The sequence below is a fragment of the Miscanthus floridulus genome, chromosome 12 (genome assembly GCF_019320115.1).
Source record: "Miscanthus floridulus cultivar M001 chromosome 12, ASM1932011v1, whole genome shotgun sequence".
NCBI classification, from domain to species: domain Eukaryota; kingdom Viridiplantae; phylum Streptophyta; class Magnoliopsida; order Poales; family Poaceae; genus Miscanthus; species Miscanthus floridulus.
This window is the reverse complement of record NC_089591.1, coordinates 5857059-5876565: the sequence shown is the minus strand read 5'-3', so window position 1 is coordinate 5876565 and position 19507 is coordinate 5857059.

Below are 19507 nucleotides of genomic sequence, written 5' to 3'. Positions count from 1 at the left end.
TGGCCAAAGTAATGGTCATTGCACCGTGACAAAAAAGAAAGCATTCAAAGTGTTGGACAAAAAATAAGATGGAGAGAACAGAAGTGAATCATTTGTCTCCATTCTAGACAGTGAGAGTGTCAAGCATTGGTTTAAATCAAAAAATTCCCAATCTCCAACTTTCTTTTCTAATACCCTGTGGAACCAATCTCTCCATTCTTTAGGTATTTTATGCTAGTTTCTAAAATGAGTTTTGGTGTTTCAGGAAGATAAATCTATTACAGATTGTTTGAAGGGAATTCAGTTGGTTTCTTGGTTGATAAAAGAGACTTTTCCCTGTGTGCCATTATAAAAGATCGTAATCCCCTATGTGTCTCTAAAAAATTTCAGCGGTCTTCAGCGCCACTACTCTAACTTTTTCGTGTCCTTTCATGCTACTTCTGTCAGTTTGGGCTCTAACACCGTCAAACTTTTGGTGTGAAAAGACAAAAATGCCCTTAAGTTCAAATATGTTATTAATTTTTTTAGCATCTTAACGACTTCAAATAAAAAAACTCAAAACTAGAAAGTTGTAGATCTCGTCAAGATCTATAATTTTCATATAATTTTTTTTCATTTAATTCTGCAAAAAAATAATATGATTTTTCTAAGATATATTAATCATATCAAATCATATTTTTTTGCGAAATTAAATAAAAATAATTTTTTTATGAAAATTATAGATCTCGATGAGATCTACAACTTTCTAGTTTTAAGTTTTTTCATTTGAAGTCGTTAAGATGCTAAAAAATTAATAACATATTTGAACTTAAGGGCATTTTCGTCTTTTCACACCTGCAGTTTGACAGCGTTAGAGTCCAAACTGACGGAAGTGGCATGGAGGACACGAAAAAGTTGGAGTAGTGGCGCTGAAGACTACTGAATTTTTTTAAGGGCACACAGGGGATTACGATCTTTTATAATAGCACATAGGGAAAAGTCTCTTGATAAAATTAGATGGATCAGGATCGCCCATAGGTCCAAGATAATAGGTATTAGGAACCACAGCCGATGGAATCAAAATTCCGTTCCTCATTTTCTAGAAACCAGTTAGGATGAATTTAAGAAGAAAGGAAAATACAAAGTAGCGGCTAATACTTAAAAGACAGAAATCTGAAGGCATACCTCAGGAACGTGATTGCTGGTTGCCATTATAGCCGAAATGGATCTGAATCTAAGGAAGGTTGTAGAAAGGTGGCTTGAACAACAGTTTAGCAGAGCAGAAGATCAGCTAGGGTTAAGGCTTTGGTGGTGGCAGTTTTGACTGTTGAAGCTTGCTCAAGAGAAAAGGGGAAAGTAAGTATGCCGAGTAAGTTGGAAATGATACTGTTGGGATATTATATAGAATTCGGCCCGAGAAATCAGAAGTCACACGTATATTTTAGAATGAGCAGTCGCAACACGGTGAGCAGATAAATAGAAATTTTGGAATAAAATTATTTTTATCCCAAAATTGGGGGGCATGTGTTTACACCAAAATTTGGGAAGAAGAACGCGAGAACTCGAAGCTTCCAGGATTGTGTCATCAAGGAATCGATTAGATGTGAATCGGTATCAGCTGATTTAGATGCGATGTCAGAATCGGCTATTTTATAGATGACGTCAGCAGACGGTGTTAATGGGCCATGGCGCCAGGAAGATGTGTCAGACTCTACAAATAAGGAAAATTAGGGTCCAAGTTATTATTAAATTAGAAAGTTTTCTTTTATTCTAAGAATTGTAATGAGTCATATTTGAGTATAATTCATATTTAGGGGGTATAAATATTAGATCCTGGTTATTGTACAAGAAGACGAACACTCAATCAATACAATCTTTTCGTCTTTCGCCATCGCATTAGGAGTAGGAGTACTATAGATCTTCGATGAGTTCTTCAGCAAATAGGGCTTGTATTGACTGATCGGCCTCCAACTTGCTTGTGAGTACCATCACGACTTGTATTGTGCTTATAAAGCTGGATTAACTGATTGATCTTTTTATGAGCTATAATATAAGTTAGTTATTGATCCATATCATTATTTGTAAGGCTGCATCAGCTGATTGATCTCTTACGAATCATAATATAGATCAAAGTTATCGATCTTGTATTAAATAACTTGTTGTTTAATACAATATCACCAGTTATCAAATCTGTTAAGATTAGTAAGATTTTCCTTATTGATTTTTGGTTGATTCACCTGTTATCGATCTTGTTATAATTAATGTTTTATTAATTATAACAAAATCACTCGATTGAGATAGAGATAGATCAACATTATACCATCTTAATTGGTCGTCCTTTGATCTGGTCATACTTTAAATCTTATAATTGATGGCTTAATTTCGCTAGATCGGCTGTTTTATCTCCATTCCAATCAGACATAGTATGCGTCCAAAGACATGTTTCAATCTTGAATAAACTCTCTAGTTAATAAGATTTAATCTAATGACACTACCATAGCTGTATCGATCCGGTCGAACCTTACTGATAAGACTTTAGATTAGAAATTATCGATTAGTGGTCTTATTCATAATCAAGATATGTACTCTATTTGTTTGCTATGACTGCATATAGCATATTTTTCATAAATCTGTCAACATATAGATGGTTTTATAGATTCTTTTGCTTTAGTTTGTTATCATTATCATAGCTACATTGATCCGATTGAACCTCACTGCTGATGATAATAGATTAGATTTGTCGGTGTTTCGGACCGGGGGGTCCTCAACCAACCAGTGAATTTGAACTGCGTGCCCCTAATCCCGGATGGTGATGCAAAGAGACACAAGGTTTATACTGGTTTAGGCAATCGATGCCCTACATCTAGTCTGAGAGATCGATCTTATATTCCTTGCACCGAAGTTCTCGTAGTAGGGGGTTACAAGCTAGGGGAGAGAGGGAGCTAGTCCCAGGTCTCGGCAAGGTGTCGTGTGGGTCGTCTGAGACGTTGCTCTCAGGCGACTAGGAGGTGTGTGTGTGTGTGTTACAATGTGTTCCCCCCGTCTATCCCCCTCTAAGTGGCCCAAGTCCTCTCCTTTTATAGCTAAAGGGAGGACAAGGACAGTACATGTGTTAACTATGTGGCGTCGTGCCAATAGGGGCGGCATGTCCGAGCCCTGTGGCCTATTCCTATGGCGGCGTGGCCGTCAGAGTGGTCTGTCCTTGGAGCACTAGGGGCGGCGTGCCAGTCCCATCCGATCCTGTGCGTCATGAGAGCCCTAGGACTGCCTCAGAGTGGGTGCGGCGGTGAACATGCAAACCACTGTGGACAGACTATGCACAAGGCCGAGGCTTAGTCGATGCCGAGGCTGCACCGCAGTGGGGGGTCTCGGCGGGCACAAACCCCGAGATAGCCGAGACCTTGGTGCACAGTGCCGAGGCCCCGAGTGGGCGGCTGACCTGGTGCGCCGGCTTGGAGGTGATGATAACCCGGGCCAAGTTGTCCATGTCGCAGTTGTTTTCGAGGCAGGGATCGTGGGGCACAGTGCAGTGTGGGCACTGATCATGGGCATAGCGTTAGAACACAGTGGCCGGTAATCCCCGCCGTGCTCTGTCCCAGCCGGTATGGTGTTGATGCGACCTCAGGTCCTGTCGGCCATTCTGTGGCGTCGAGCCATCGTCCGACTGAGATTGTGGGAGTGGTTGAAGTATTAATGAGACATGACATGCTGTCGGGAAGATCGGCCAAGGCGGGGGCAACGGACTATGGATAAGCTGGTCTCGCATGATATGGGGAATGAGGCCTCACGCGAGACGGAGAGCGGAGCCTCGTGTGGGACGGAGATCGGACTCCTTGCTGAGACCTTTCGTGAGAAGCCTCACACGATACGGAGAAGGCACCCCCTATCGAGGCCTTCCGTGGAGAGCCTCACGCGAAGCGGAGATCGTGTTCCCTACCAAGGCCTTCCGTGGAAAGCCTCGCACGAGGCGGAGATTGCGTCAGGACACCGAGACCTCCTGTGCGAGGCTCAAGGCGAGGTGGAGGGCCTGGTGGGCTCAGACATGGCGGGCGAGGGGCCCACGGCTTACCTTCTAGCTTTATTTTTTGATGGGACTTAAGTGACTCCTTTGATTGTTCACTGAGGGTACCCCGTTCTAAGGTACCCGACAGTAGCCCCCGAGCCTCCGGGGGAGTGCGTGCACTCTCCCTAAGGGTTTGCCGAGGCTTGGTTTATACCCGCCCCTGTAGGAGTTGGGTTTTGTTTCTTGAGGTTCCGATGGGTGCGCGCAAGCGCACCCGCTGGGTGTAGCCCCCGAGGCCCTGGAGGAGTGGAGTTACTCCTCTAGGGGCTTTTTTCATTTTCGCGTTTAAGCGACTAGTTTTTATCGCATTTGCCGAGCCCATAAGCGCAAGTTCAGGTTGTGGGGGTCTCAGCGAGGCTACAGGAAGAGCCCTCTAGCCTCCGCACAGAGCGAGAGGTTCATCAGGGGTCCCCCTAACTTTGGGTACGACCCTCACGCTTCCTTTCGCTCGGAAGGAGGGGTGGAATGTGCCAGGCTACCCTCGATGGGCATGAGCGTGGACACTTTCGGTGAGCTGTTATCGGGTGAGTCCGAGTGGAGGCCCATGCCCCGTTCGCTAGGGGATGGCTAGCGGTCCAGAGACATACTCCAAGAGTACCAGAGGGTTTCTCTAGTGGGTGCCGAGGCCATTCGCTGGGCCTCAGTGGCTTGGTGCCTCCCTACGGTGGGATCCCATTCGGAGACTTCCCTGCCGGTCTCGGACACGACTTAGGATGCCCTGAGCAACTGTTCGCTCGGGCCTGGGCCATTCGTAGGCTTGCCCCAAAGTCGTCCTTGACTCTGTTGCCATGGGGCGGCTATCGAAACCTCTTGGAGGCCCAGCCTTTGAACCCCTGGACCGTAATGGGCTCGGTGCCCTTTATCGTGTTTTGTAATTAAACCTCTAGCGTGGGCTGGTACCGTTTGTCTTGGTCTTGGGTGCAAGAAGAGCCCCCGAGCCTCCGCCTAGAGCAAGAGGGCGGTCAGGGGTCCCCTGACTTTGTCATCTGACCCTCACATATCCTTTTTGTTCGGATGGAGGGTTTGTTTGCCGAGCCTATTCTGGTCTTGGCAAGGTTGCAGGAAGAGCCCCTAGCCTCTGCGTGGAGCGAGAGAGCCGTCAGGAGTTCCCCTGGCTTTTTAAATGCCCCTCGTGCGTGAGGGTTTGTTTGCCGAGGCCCCTTTTGGGCGTGAGCCCGGGTTGTGGGGTCTCGGCGTATTTGCAGGAAGAGCCCCCTAGCCTTTGCACCGGGTGAGAGGGTCGTCAAGAGCTCCCCTGTCTTTTTGTATGACCCTCATGCTTCCTTTTCGCTTGGAAGGAGGGTTTATTTTGCCTGAGCCCCTTTGAGTGCGAGCCGGGGTCGCTGGGTCTCGGCAAGGTTGCAGGAAGAGCCCCCTAGCCTCTACATTGAACGAGAAGGCCGTTGGGGGTTCCCCTGACTTTTTGTGTGACCCTCATGCTTCCTTTTCGCTCAGAAGGAGGGGTGGAATGTGCCTCGCTACCCTCGGTGGGCACGAGCGGTGGCACTTCTAGTGAGCTGTTATTGGGTAGTCCGAGTGGAGGCCCGTACCCCATTCGCTAGGGGACGGCTAGCGGTCCAGAGACACACTCCAAGAGTACCAGAGGACTTCTCTAGTGGGTGCCGAGGCCATTTGCTGGGCCTCGGTGGCTCAGTGCCTCCCTACGGTGGGATCCCATTCGAGACTTTCCTCCGGTCTCGGACACGACTTTGGGCGTCCCAAGCATTTCGCTTGCTTGGGCCTCGGCCCCGTATAGGCTCGCTCGTGGTCAGTCCCTGACTCTGTTATCCTAGGGCGGCTGTCAAAACCCTTTGGGGCCCAGCCTTCAAACCCCTAGATCGTAATAGGCTCAGAGCCTGGTTCCTTCATACGAAAGGAATAGGCCACGGGGAATATCTTCCCTATTGGCTCAGCAACGGGTGGCATGCCTTTTGAGGTGGTTTCATGGGGAGACGAAATGACACCTGCTGCCGTAGTGGCCGAGCGTGACATGGTGGATGTGACGTAACTGTCCTCGCATTTAATGCGGGAGACGTGGGCGCGTGGGTCGGCGAAATCGGCTTGTGGTTAACTGTGCCGGATCGGGGGGAAAATCTCCTCGATTTTGTCGCCCGTTCGTTTTGCCTCCTCCTTGCATAAATACCCGAAGAGTCTCGCCCCTCCTCATCTTACCTTGCCTACATTAGCACTGCCTCCGTCGAGCCGTCGCTAGAGTAGTGGATGCCAGGAAGAAGAGGAGAGAAGAGCGAGCCTAGGGAGAAAGCGAGAAAAAAGCGAGAGCATGGGAGAGAGAGAAAAAACTCACCGCCGCACCTGATTCCTCCATCGTACCCATGGCCGGCGACATCGTTGTTGTTGAGGCGGACCCCTAGGACCCATTGGATGTCACCGAGGAGATGCTTCAGTCGCTTGTCGACGGTGGACTCCTTCGCCCGGTGACAGACCCCACCAGGCCAGAGTGGATTGCTCCGTACGGCGAGCCAGAGCCGAGGCCTCGCGACGGCTATGTCGTGAGCTTTGTCTCCTTCCACGAGCACGGCCTCGGTGTCCCGGCAGACCAGTTCATGCGGGCGCTCCCGCACTACTACGGCGTGGAGCTCCATAACTTCAATCCCAATTCCATCGCTCAGGCGGCTATCTTTGTTGCCGTCTACGAGGGGTATTTGGGGATTGCTCCCCATTGGGAGTTGTGGCTCCACCTATTTCGGGCAGGGCATACTACCAAGCTGATGGGCACGTCGGGTAAGAGGAAGGCGACGAGGGCCGACGGCTGCACTCTCCAAGTGCGTCAGGACCGCCTGCACCTCTATATCCCAGCCCAACTCGCATCCTCCAATTGCCTGGTGGTACACGAGTTGGTTCTACCTCCGCAACGACAACTGGAGGACTTCCCCCTTACACTGGGCAGATTGTGGAGAGTTGCCCAGAAGAGATGGAAGTACTAGCATCCCAAAGGACGACCAGCCCAAGCTACAGCCGCTTCTGGATGGGCTGGCGAGGCTGCGGGGCCATGGTCTCACTGTGGCTGTGGTCGTGGCCGCCTTCCACCGCTGGAGGGTGCTGCCGCTGATGGCTCGGCGCCGGTAGCTATTCGAGATGAAGCCGGGTGAGCCCATTGAGGGCACCCGGATGTCCTCCTCTGCCCTTTCCAACAAGGAAATTCTTCGTCGGGTGGGGGAGATGGTAGAGGTGAAGTTGAGGGGCAGCAACTTGACCCCTACCGTGATGCGGCCATCGCGGGGGTTCCTTTCGCTGGTAAGTCGTGTGCCGCTGTAGCCTTCGAGCCTCCTCAATCTCCCCTTACCCCTTGTTTCCGTATGCGTGTCCGTCGTTCCTACAGGGGATAAGGGACATGCGCTCCTCTCCTCCGCCCGTTCCTGAGGACGCGAGGCGGCGGGCGATCAACCGCTGCGCTCGCCGACGTGCAGAAAAAACGGAAAGATGCCAAGGCGGCGAAACGCATGAAGCAACTCCTCATGCGTGAGGAGCTGGATAAGTGCCACCGTCAATAAAGGAAGGAGGGTCTCCCACTGGAGGAATCCCCATCGATGTCGCTGTCGACGGAGGCCTTGGACGAGGATGATAGGGGCGAGGCGGGGCGAGGTCCCCTGGACCACCTTCCTGACATAGTGGAGGTGGTGCCTGGGGCGCTGGCCAGCAGCCCGGCACTCCCGGGAGGAGGAGGAGAAGCAGACCCGGGGCCGGTGGTTGCCCGCTTTAGGGCTGAGGCCGACATGCCTAAGGCGCGGGCATTGGGCAAATGCGCCATCAGCCCGGTGGGCTCAGCGGCCGTGGTGGAGCGAGTGGCGGTGGAGACGATGCCACTGCCCCCGTAGAGGACCGAAGGGGCGTCGGGGGTCCATTGAGGACCGACCGGCCCCGATGGATATGGAGGCGATGCCTCTACCGCCGCCTCCGCCGTTGCGGACAAGGTTCGCCGTGGCGAAACGGTTGCCGCCCCATTCAAGGTTAGTGTATTTTTGGCGAGGTCATAGTGCCTTCCGTTCACTTTTTTGGTCTCGCGCTGACCCTGTAGGTTATTTTTCCTTAGTCGGAAGCGACCTGCGGACGAGCTCCCCTTGGTGCCCCTTAAGGCGCTTAAGGCGAGCCCCGGCTCCTCCGCCCACTGGGTGGTGGAGGCACAAGCCGCTATCCAACATGGTGTGGCGTCGGCGAGGGTCGACCCAAAGGGGCCAGCCACCCAAGGAGGGGTTGCCGAGGTGGCCCCTACACAGACAAGGGAGGGAGCGCTTCCGCCTCGTGGGGGTGAGGCTCACGAGTCGAATGGGGTCGATGTGCCCTTGGTTGCCGAGGCCCCCAGGGTCTCCAAGGCTGAGGCGACGGAGGCCACGGCACCCACGACCGCCGAGACCGCAGTGGCCGCAGTCGGTGTCTCTGCGTCTGTCAAGGCCACGATGGCGGAGGCCAAAGCCCCCAAGACCATCGAGGCCATAATTGCAGAGGTCGGAGCCCCCGAGATCACCAAGTCCATCGTGATGGCGGTGAGGCCGTCTGTCCAGGAGGTGGAGATGCAGGCGGCGGAGGCCTCGGTGGCACCCTTGGTTTAGGGCCCGCTGTTGTTGCGAGAGAGCGCCCAGGAGGCGGAGGTCTATCCTGATCTCCTCCGACGATACTTCCTAGGCGTGAAAGGTGGTCAACGCCGAGGAGACTGATGCCGTGGAGCAGCCGACGCCGCTCTTGGATGAAGGAAACTCGGCCCTCGTGTGGGTGCGACCCGAGCCTCATGGATGGGATCACCCGCGAGTACTGTGGCGGAGCCAGGACGACCCTAAGGGGGAGCCTCTATTCGCCCTCAAGGACACAGCCGAGGGCAGGCGCTAGGGCACCTTCGAGCAATACCGCCAGCTGGCGGAGCGGTCGCTACGGACGGCGCCATCCGTGGTGGCCGACGAACTACCTGGGGTCGCCTAGGAGCTCGAAACCCAGTCCCTTGGGAAGTCGGTCTTTCTTCGGCGGGAGAGGGGCATCTAGGACTAGCTTCAGCACTAGAAGGGCCTTCTTGCCGGCGCCAATGAGCTCCTATTGGCACAGAGCGTGGAGGTAGAGGACCTCCGCCTTCGTTGTGCCGACGTGAAGGTCGAGGTGGCCACGACCCAGACACAGCTCGCCCCTCTAGCGGCGTGGGTGAAGGAGTTGGAGGAGGAGCTCACCCGCGTGGTCAGAGATCGGGATGCCTTTAGGGGCCGAGCCATTGAAGCTACGGCCTCGGCCATGGATCTCGCGGGGCAGCTGGGGGCAGGAACAGAGGGCGCACTAGCTGACGAAAGGTGCCTTGGATGAGGCCCTTGCTACAGCTGAGGCCTCGTGGACCGAGGTTGTGGTTTGGAGGTGGACGGTCGAGGGTGAGTTTTAATCCCCTCATTTTGTTTTCTTTTTCTTATGTTCACTCCCGAACTCCCTTGCGTGACGTAGAGCTAGGGAGTGAAGCATCCAGGGCGGCCGAGGCTTCTCGGGTCGAGGCCCACCGCTTGAAGGAGGAGGCCGAGGCTTCCAGGGCCGAGGCCCTACGCTGGAAGAAGAAAACCAAGGCCTGTCAGGTCGAGACCCAACATTGGGAGCAGAAGGCCAAGGGTGAGTTCCGTGGGTTTCCGCCCCTAACTCCCTTATTTTCTCTCTCGCTCGACCTCATTCCGTTTTCCATGGTGCAGGGTCAGAGGCGGAGGTTACTCGGGCCGCCGAGGCTTCCAGCGCGGTGCAGACGGTGCTCGAGACCGAGATCGGGGAGCACGAAGCGTTGAAGCGTGCTGCCCTTTCTTCCTACGAGGCCCTGGAGGTTGAAGGAGTTCAGTCAGGCAGCTCCCTAGGGAGCCATTTGGTCGCACTGAGCAACCAAATGCGCGAGCGACTCTGAGGAGCGCTACACACGGGTGTCAAGCGCGCGCTGACCGTCATCTCTTCTCACTACGTCAGCGTCAACCTCCCGGCCATCAGCGATGGGTATGTCTAGCCTAATGATGACGAGGAGGTGGACGCGGTGGTCACAAAGCTGATGGAGGCGGCAGAAGGCCCTGGCACTGGCGCTGGCGACGCTCTTCGAAGAGGAGGTGGTTCCTTCCTTACCATCTACTGGTGCTGAAGGCCCTGAGCCTTGATCTGGGCCCTAGGGGCTATGTAAAAATAGAGTAGGGGTTATTTTTTGTATCGTAACATTTGTGGCCGTCGAGGCCTTTATTTTTGAAGTATTTGTGTTTCTTAGTTGTTTTTCTTATGTTTCCGAGCCTCTGCCCTCTGTTGCTCCTGATCAGATTTCATTTGCAAAACACCCCCTTGGGGCCTAAGCCGTCCTTTGAGCGAGAGGTAGTGAGGGAGTGCCGTAGCTCGGAGGCGTAGGCCGTCTCGCGACTCTACCGACCTCTTGCTTAGGAAATAGACCTTGGTCCGAGGAGTTTTTACAACTAATTCGTCAGAGCCTGCTAGAGTCTTGGCATAGGAATTTTTGCGAAAAACAACTGAAGAATGGTGCATGGGACCTAAGGGGGAGTCCCCCATCTAGCCCCCGAGGGAGGCTTGGTTCTGCCGAGGCAGAGCCGAGTCTCCCTTGTCATGTTACTGTACTGCCGAGACCTATGATGGGCTCAGGGGGTTTCTCGAAAAATTAGACCAACTAAAGAACGCTTTTTAATTGTATTTCGAGAAACCACATATACAATGCTTGGAAATTTAGGGATAAAAGTGACGTAGCTATTCTATGTTCCAAGCATTAGTGAAGACTTTCGCCCTTCTCGTTGGCCAGCTTGTAGGTCCCGGGCTTCAGTACTTGGGCGATGATGTACGGTCCTTCCCATGGCGGGGTCAGCTTGTGGCGACCCTTGTTGCTCTATGCTAGCCTCAACACCAGGTCGCCTACCTTCAAGTCTCGGTCTCAGATGCGTCGGGCTTGATAGCGCCGTAGGCTCTGCTGGTATTTGGCCGAGTGTAGTAGCGCGACGTCTCGGGCTTCCTCCAGTTGATCAAGGGTGTCCTCTCGGGTGGTGTGGTTACTTTGTTCGTTATAGGCTTGTAGCCTCAGGGAACCATATTCCAAGTCGGTGGGGAGGATGGCCTCGGCCCCATAGACCAGGAAGAAAGGCGTGAACCCCGTGGCTTGGCTTGCAGTGTTCCTTAGGCTCTAGATGACCGACGGGAGTTCGGTGAGCCATTTCTTGCCAAACTTTTTCAACCGGTTGTGAATCCTTGGCTTGAGGCCCTGTAGGATCATGCCGTTGGCACGCTCTACTTCGCCGTTGTTCCTTGGGTGTCCTACGGCCGACCAGGCCACACGGATGTGGTGGTCGTCGCAAAACGTTAGGAACTTTTTGCCGGTGAACTGCGTCCCATTATCGGTGATGATGGTGTTGGGGACCCCAAACCTGTGGATAATGTTAGTGAAGAACAGCACCGCCTGCTTGAATTTAATTTGATTGATCGGACGAGCCTCGATCCATTTGGAGAACTTGTCGATTGATACCAGTAGATGGGTGTAGCCCCCGGGGGCCTTTTGCAGAGGCCCGACCATGTCGAGCCCCCACACGGTGAACGGCCATGTGATGGGGATGGTTTGTAGGGCCAGGGCTGGGAGATGTGTCTGCCAAGCATAGTACTGGCATCCTTCGCAGGAGCGTACTAGCTTGGTAGCGTCGGCAACCGCTGTCGGCCAGTAGAACCCTTGGTGGAAAGCGTTCCCTACGAGCGTCCGAGGCACCGCATGGTGCCCGCAGGTGCCTGCGTGTAAGTCCCAAAGCAGGGCTTGGCCCGCCTCGGCATTGATACATCGTTGGAGGACACCTGAGGGACTTTGCCTGTACAATTTGTCATTGTAGAGGACATAAGCCTTGGCTCGGCGTGTGAGCCGTCGGGCTTCGGTCCTGTCGCTAGGAAGTTCCCCTGATCGATCCAATCAAGGAACGGGATTCGCCAATCCGCGTCCTAGTCGGTCTACGGAGGCTTAGTACTGACTTCCATGACTTCGGGCTCGGTCGAGGGGGTCTCGGCAGTAGAGGGGGCATCGAGCTTTGCCGTGGGTTCCATGGGTGGGCCCTCCTCTGTCGTCGAGGTGTAGCCAATGGAAGGTTTGTAGAGGTCTCTTGCGAAAACGTTCGGGGGGATTGAGGCTCGTGCCGAGGCCATCTTTGCCAGCTCGTCGGCGGTCTCGTTGTACTTCCGCGCGACGTGATTCAGTTCAAGACCGTCGAACTTGTCTTCCAGGCATCGTACCAACTTGCAGTAAGCCTCCATTTTGGGGTCGAGGCAATTTGACTCCTTCATTACTTGATCTATGATGAGCCGCGAGTCGCCTCGGACTGTCGAGGCGCTGTGCCCCAAGTTCGATGGCGACTTGTAAGCCATTGATGAGGGCCTCATACTCTGCCACGTTGTTGGAGGCGACGAAGTGGAGCCGCACCATGTAGCGCATGTGTACTCTAAGGGGCGAGATGAAGAGCAGACCCATGCTTGCCCTGGTCTTCATCAGGGATCCATCGAAGTACATGGTCCAGCACTCCGTCTGAATTTGAGCAGGTGGCAGTTGGGTATCTGTCCATTCAGCCACAAAATCGGCCAAGACCTGAGACTTGATTACTTTTCTAGGCGCAAAGGTCAAGGTTTCCCCCATAAGCTCGACAGCCCACTTGGCTATCCTACCCGAGGCCTCCCAGTTATGAACTATCTTCGCCCAGGGGGAAAGATGATACCATAGTCATTGGGTGCGACTCGAAGTACTGACGCAGTTTGCGCCGGGTCAGGACCACGGCATAGACCAGCTTCTGGATGTGGGGGTAGCGTGCTTTGGTCTCGGAGAGCACCTCACTGATGAAATAAACAGGACGTTGGATGGGCAGAGCATGCCCCTCTTCCTGCCTCTCTACCACTACGGCAGCGCTAACCACTTGGGTCGTTGCGGTGACGTAGAGTAAGAGGGCCTCGTCCTTGGGTGGGGGTACTAGGACGGGAGGATTTGTGAGCAGCCTCTTGAGTCTGTCGAGGGCTTCTTCGACCTCAGGGGTCCAGGAAAAATGCTCGGATTTTCTCAAGAGCCGGTACAGAGGCAAACCTTTTTCGCCGAGGCACGAGATGAAGCGGCTCAGGGCCGCAAGGCATCCCATGACCCTCTGTACTCCCTTGAGGTCTCTGATTGGTCCCATGCTGGTTATGGCCAAGACTTTCTTTGGGTTGGCTTCAATGCCGCGTTCCGAGACTATGAATCCCAAGAGCATGCCTCGGGGGACCCCGAACACACACTTCTCGGGATTGAGCTTGATGCCCTTCTCTCTAAGGCATTTGAAGGTTATCCTCAAGTCATCGACGAGACCCTCGGCCTTTCTAGTCTTGACCATGATGTTGTCTACGTAGGCCTCGACGGTCTACCCAATGTTGTCGCCAAAGACCTGGGTCATGCACTGCTGGTACTGTGGCACCTATGTTTCTAAGGCCGAAGGGCATCATCACGTAGCAGTACATGTCAGAATGGTGTGATGAAAGAAGTCGTGAGCTGGTCAGGACTCTTTCATCTTGATTTGATGGTAACCAGAATACGCATCAAGGAAAGATAGGGTCTCGCACCCTGCAGTGGAATCAACGATTTGATCTATTCAGGGTAATGGGAAGGGGACCTTTGGCATGCTTTGTTCAAACCAGTGTAGTCTACGCACATCCACCATTTCCCATTTTTCTTCTTGACTAACACGGGGTTAGCCAACCACTCTAGGTGGGACACTTCCTTGATGAACCCAGCTACCAAGAGTTTCTGTACTTCCTCTCCTGATGGCCCTACGCTTTTCCTCGTCAAAGCGGCGCAGGCGTTGCCTCACCGGTCTAGACCCAGCCCGGATGTCCAGGGCATGCTCGGCGACCTCCCTCGGTATGCCCAGCATGTCCGAGGGACTCCATGCGAATATGTTGGCATTCACATGGAGGAAGTCGACGAGCATGACTTCCTATTTGATGTCGAGGGTGGTGCTGATCCTCAGCGCTCGGTCGTCGGGGCAGGCGGGGTCGACCGGGATGAGTTTGATGGCCTCCGCGGGCTCAAATGCCCTTGTGCGACGCTTGGAGTCAGGCACCTCGCCACTGAGTTGGTCAAAGGTGGGCTATGAGGGTCTCGGCCTCCGCAAGAGCCTCGGCGTACTCGATGCACTCGACTGTCACAGTCGTATGCATGTTCGTACGTGGACTCAATCGTGATGATGCCGCTGGGGCCTAGCATCTTGAGCTTGAGGTAGGTATAGTTGGGGACTGCCATGAAATTGGTGTAGCACGGCCACCCTAGGATGGCGTGGTAGGCTCCTCCGAACCCGACTACCTCGAAGGTAAGGACTTCCTTGCGGTAGTTGGAGGGGTTGCTGAAGCAGACGGGAAGGTCGATGCGCCCGAGGGGTCGTGTGCGCTTCCCTGGCACTGATGCCGTGGAAGGGTGCGACATCGCCTCGGAGCCTCGACCGGTCGATCTCCAAGAGCTCTAGGGTGTTGGCGTAGAGGATATTGAGGCCGCTTCCTCCGTCCATCAACACTTTGGATAGTCGAGTGTTGCCGATGATCAGGGTCGACGACCAGTGGGTACTACCTGGGATTTGGTACATGGTCAGGGTGGTCATCTCGATCGAAGGTGATCGCCTCCCGAGACCAGTCGAGGTACCGGGGGGTGGCCACCTTGATTGAGAAGACTTCTCGGTGCTCCCTCTTGCGCTGCCGCGCTGTAAGGCATGCCGAGGGTCCGCTGGAAGATCATGAAGGTGTTGCATACCTTAGGGAAACCGTCGTCCTTGTCCTCGTCCCGACCACCGACGCCCTTCTGCTTGGTGTCGTCGTCGGGAAGCCCGAGCCTGGCAGTAGTAATGCCGTAGCATGGAGCAATCCTCAAGAGTGTGCTTGACCGGGCCCTGGTGGTAAGGGCAGGGTTTCTTGAGCATGTCGTCGAAAGGCCTAGGGCCTTTGAAGCCTTGGGGATTCTTGCGTTCTGTGGCCACGACCAGATCAGCCTCTATGACCTCCTACTTCCCCAGGCGCCCCTTTTTCTTTCTCTTGGGGAGGTGGGAGGCTGAGGCCTCGGGGGCCTCGTCCCTCCGCTTACCCTTGGTGTCGCTGTCGGGGAAGATGGCTCCAACAGCCTCTTCACCTGAGGCGAAGCTGGTGATGATGTCGAGGAGCGCGGTAGCAGAGCACGGCATGTTCCGACCTAACTCCCGAACCAGGTCTCGGCAGGTGGTGTCGGAGAGGAAAGCCTGGATGATCTCTGAGTCGCCGACGCTGGGCAACTCGGTGCACTGTTTAGAGAAGCGCTGGATGAAGTCTCGGAGAGACTCATCTAGCTTCTGGCAGTAGCTTTTAAGGTCCCAGGAATTCCTAGGGCACACATATGTGCCTTGGAAGTTCCCGACAAAGATCCTAACCAAGTCGCGCCAGTCGTAGATTTGTGAGGGAGGAAGGTGCTTGAGCTAGGCTCATGCTGAGTCCGATAAGAGCAAAGGGAGGTTGCGGATGATGAGTAGGTCATCATCCATGCCACCTAGCTGGTAGGACAGGCGGTAATCGGCGAGCCAGAGTTCAGGGTTGGTCTCGCCGCTGTACTTCACTGAGATTGACTGGTTGCCGAAACCAGGTGGGGAAAAGAGCAGCGCGGATGGCCCTACGAAGACCTGAGGGCCTAGCGGTTCAGGGGAAGGACTAGCGGTCTTCCCCTGCTATCAGTAGCTGACCGCCTCGGTGTGGGTGGTAGCCCCGAGCGGGCCCCTCATTAGTCGTGGCGTCGTCGCCTGCTGACCACCTTATGGTCTCCCTGTACCTTGCGTCGATTGCCAGAGGTAGTCCAGAAGCACGAGGACCCTGTGGGCTATCGGCGCTCGGTCAGGCTCAAGATGAGCTAGGGCTTCCCTGTCCTACCGAGGCGGTACCATGGGTAGGTTCGAGGCGCCCCCATGCCATCGGGAGGCAGAACTCTCGGCCTGCTGAACCGCGGCGGTCTCTAGGAGATCCTAGAGCTCGCCACGGACCCGCCGCCCCTCCGTGGTAGAAGGCTTGGGCATTGCGTAGACCAGCATTGCCACAGCCATGACGTTATGGCTAGCGCGATTGAAGACTGGGGGTTGCTCACTCCCTTCGTCGTCATGGATGCGGTGATGCACGTCGTGGCCCTTCGTCGGGCTTCCCCGCCTTCGCCGTGATCTCGCTACTCCTGTTCGAGAGTGTCTCAAAGCTGCTGCAGAAGGAGTTGGTCTTGTTCGACCTTGACCTAGAGCTCACGGAGTTATTCTAGGTCTGGGCGTTGAGGTCGCGCAAGGGTGGGGGTCTCATTTCGTGCGGCCGGCAGGACAATGCGTGGAGGTGTGGTGGCGCCCGTACCTAGGTGAAGCAGGGAACGGCTACCTGCCCCATCGTCCTCCTTGCCCGCTCTTGACATCCCGAGCCTGACGTGAAAACACTCGCGAGTGGGGTCGTAGGTACCCTCGTCGTTGAAGTCGGAGTAGCCAAAGCAGTAGTCGCTCGCGGCCAAGAACTAGCGCATAGCCCTAGGGTCGTGGAGTCCAGAGAAGTCCACTCTGAGCCATGCCTCGTCCTCCTCCGAGGAATCGGCGTAGGCGTGGGTCGACTCGGTGGTGTCGAAGTCGAGGGCGAAGCGCTGGCGGCGTTTCGAGGGATCCTTGTGAGCGGCAGTGTAAGCGTAGGCGTAAGAGGCGGCGACATTTCTCAACCCAAAGGGGTATGAGGATGGTGCCGTCGCTCGACTCTACTCCATCAGGGATCAGCTCCTTAGGGAGTGGTGGAGCGGATCTTGACGATTGGGTATCACCGCGTGCCACCGGCGATTTTCCTTTGTCCAAGCTCAGGCCAGATAGGTCCCCTAGCCAGGGACCCTGTGCCAACAGCTGGTCGTAAGGATATCGGCAGGGAGCGGCGTGCCGCCCTGGATTCACGTAGCGTCAGGGTGGTCTTGCTCGCGTCGTGCCTAGGCGAGCGCGGCGCGAGCGGCCGCCTGGGCGCCGCCTGCGCCTGGGCTGCCGGTGCATGACTTCATCGTCGGTTGGTGGGGCTCAAGGAAGTGAGGAGTACCATGTCGTACTCATGCCCTAAGGACATGAACTCTAGGCTCCCAAACCAAACCACCGTGCCGAGACGTAATGGTCGTATGGGATCTGCCATCTGGGACCTGTTGGGATGACGAAACTGACATGCAGAGGCCCCTACCTGGCGCGCCAACTATCAGTGTTTCAGACCGGAGGGTCCTCAACCAACCAGTGAATTTGAACTGCGTGCCCCTAATCCCGGATGGTGATGCAAAGAGACACAAGGTTTATACAGGTTCAGGCAATCGATGCCCTACGTCCAGTCTGAGAGATCAATCTTGTATTCCTTACACCGAAGTGCTCATAGTAGGGGGTTACAAGCTAGGGGAGAGAGGGAGCTAGTCCCAGGTCTCGGTAAGGTGTCGTGTGGGTTGTCTGAGACGTTGCTCTCAGGTGGCTAGGATGTGTGTGTGTGTTACAATGTGTTCCCCCCATCTATCCCCCTCTAAGTGGCCTAAGTCCTCTTCTTTTATAGCTGAAGGGAGGACAAGGACAGTACATGTGTTCACTATGCGGCGTCGTGCCAATAGGGGTGGCATGTCCGAGCCCTGTGGCCTGTTCCTGTGGCGGCGTGGTTGTCGGAGTGGTCCGTCCTTGGAGCACTGGGGCGGCGTGCTAGTCCCATCCGATCCTGTGCGTCGTGAGAGCCCTGGGACTGCCTCGGAGTGGGTGCGGCGGTGAACGTGCAAACCACTGTGGATGGACTGTGCGCGAGGCCGAGGCTTAGTCGATGCCGAGGCTACACCGTAGTGGGGGGTCTTGGCGGGCACAAACCTCGAGATAGCCGAGACCTTGGTGCACAGTGCCAAGGCCCCGAGTGGGCGGCTGACCTGGTGCGCCGGCTTGGAGGCGATGATAACCCGGGCCAAGTTGTCCATGTCGCGTTGTTTTCGAGGCGGGGATTGCGGGGCACAGTGCAGTGTGGGCGCTGATCGTGGGCACAACGTCAGAACACAGTGGCCGGTAATCCCCGCCGTGCCCTGTCCCAGCCGGTATGGTGTTGATGCGACCTCAGGTCCCGTCGGTCATTCTGTGGCGTCGAGCCATCGTCCGGCTGAGATTGTGGGAGTGGTTGAAGTATTAATGAGACATGACGTGCTGTCGGGAAGACCGGCCGAGGTGGGGGCGACGGACTATGGATAAGCTGGTCTCGCGCGATACGGGGAATGAGGCCTCGCGCGAGATGGAGAGCGGAGCCTCGCGTGGGATGGAGATCGGAGTCCTTGCTGAGACCTTTCGTGAGAAGCCTCACGCGATACGGAGAAGGCACCTCCTGCCGAGGCCTTCCGTGGAGAGCCTCGCGCGAAGCGGAGATCGTGTTCCCTGCCGAGGCCTTCCGTGGAGAGCCTCGCGCGAGGCGGAGATTGCGTCAAGGACGTCCGAGACCTCCTGCGCGAGGCTCGAGGCGAGGCGGAGGGCCTGGTGGGCTCGGACGTGGCGGGCGAGGGGCCCACGGCTTACCTTCTAGCTTTGTTTTTTGATGGGACTTAAGTGACTCCTTTGATTGTTCGCTCGGGGTACCCCGTTCTAAGGTACCCGACAAGATTCAAACTTTTTATAGATTCATTTATATTAGACAATTGATTTGTTCGTATGTTATACTCTTTTCATCAAACTTATCGTCTCAATGCTTTTATATCCATCATGTTCCATTTAGCCGATGATGCTTTCTTATATCGCTTCTTTGCTGATTATCAATTCTCTAATCGATCGATGACATCAATCGATCATTTGGTCATATATGTTGGAATTTTAAGAAAAGATATTCTGATTTTGTATTTGGTTGTATTGTACTTATTTTTGTCTAGATTAATCAATCATCATAAATCTGCTATGATCCATGAGCATCGGTTATTTTGTTTCATATATTATCATTTAATATTAGCCGATAATCCTTGATTTAAAGATCTTCATTTCATGGATACGCCGGATATCGACTACTTAGTCGATAGCCTTATTGAATCGGCTATCTAGCCGTACATTTGGAACTGTCTGGTGCAACACCGACATATTCCACCTTAAATTACTGATAAGATTTTATCTCCTTATCAATTGTAGGTCAACTTGACTGGCAAGTCATTGGGTTTTCAGAATCGGCTGGTTCTATGTTGAAGCCAAGCAGATCTCTGGTCTCGTTCTACTCAGATCCTCCGGCTTACTGTGTGTTGATCACATCGGCACATTTTTGTGTTAACACCTGCCCAACCAGAGCTCGCCGCTGGCCCCTTCTTCCTGCCTCCCGGCCAGAGCTCATCGGTGGCCTCCTGCACCTGCGGTCGACCACTTCCTCATGGACCCCGCCCGGCCAAAGCCCACCGATAGCATGTGCCCATTGCTGGCATGTCCTGCCTCCCCCTCCGCCCACATGTGATGGCGGAAGCCCACAACCTGGCCAAACCTCGTCGGCGGCCTGTGCCAGCCACTGCCCTGT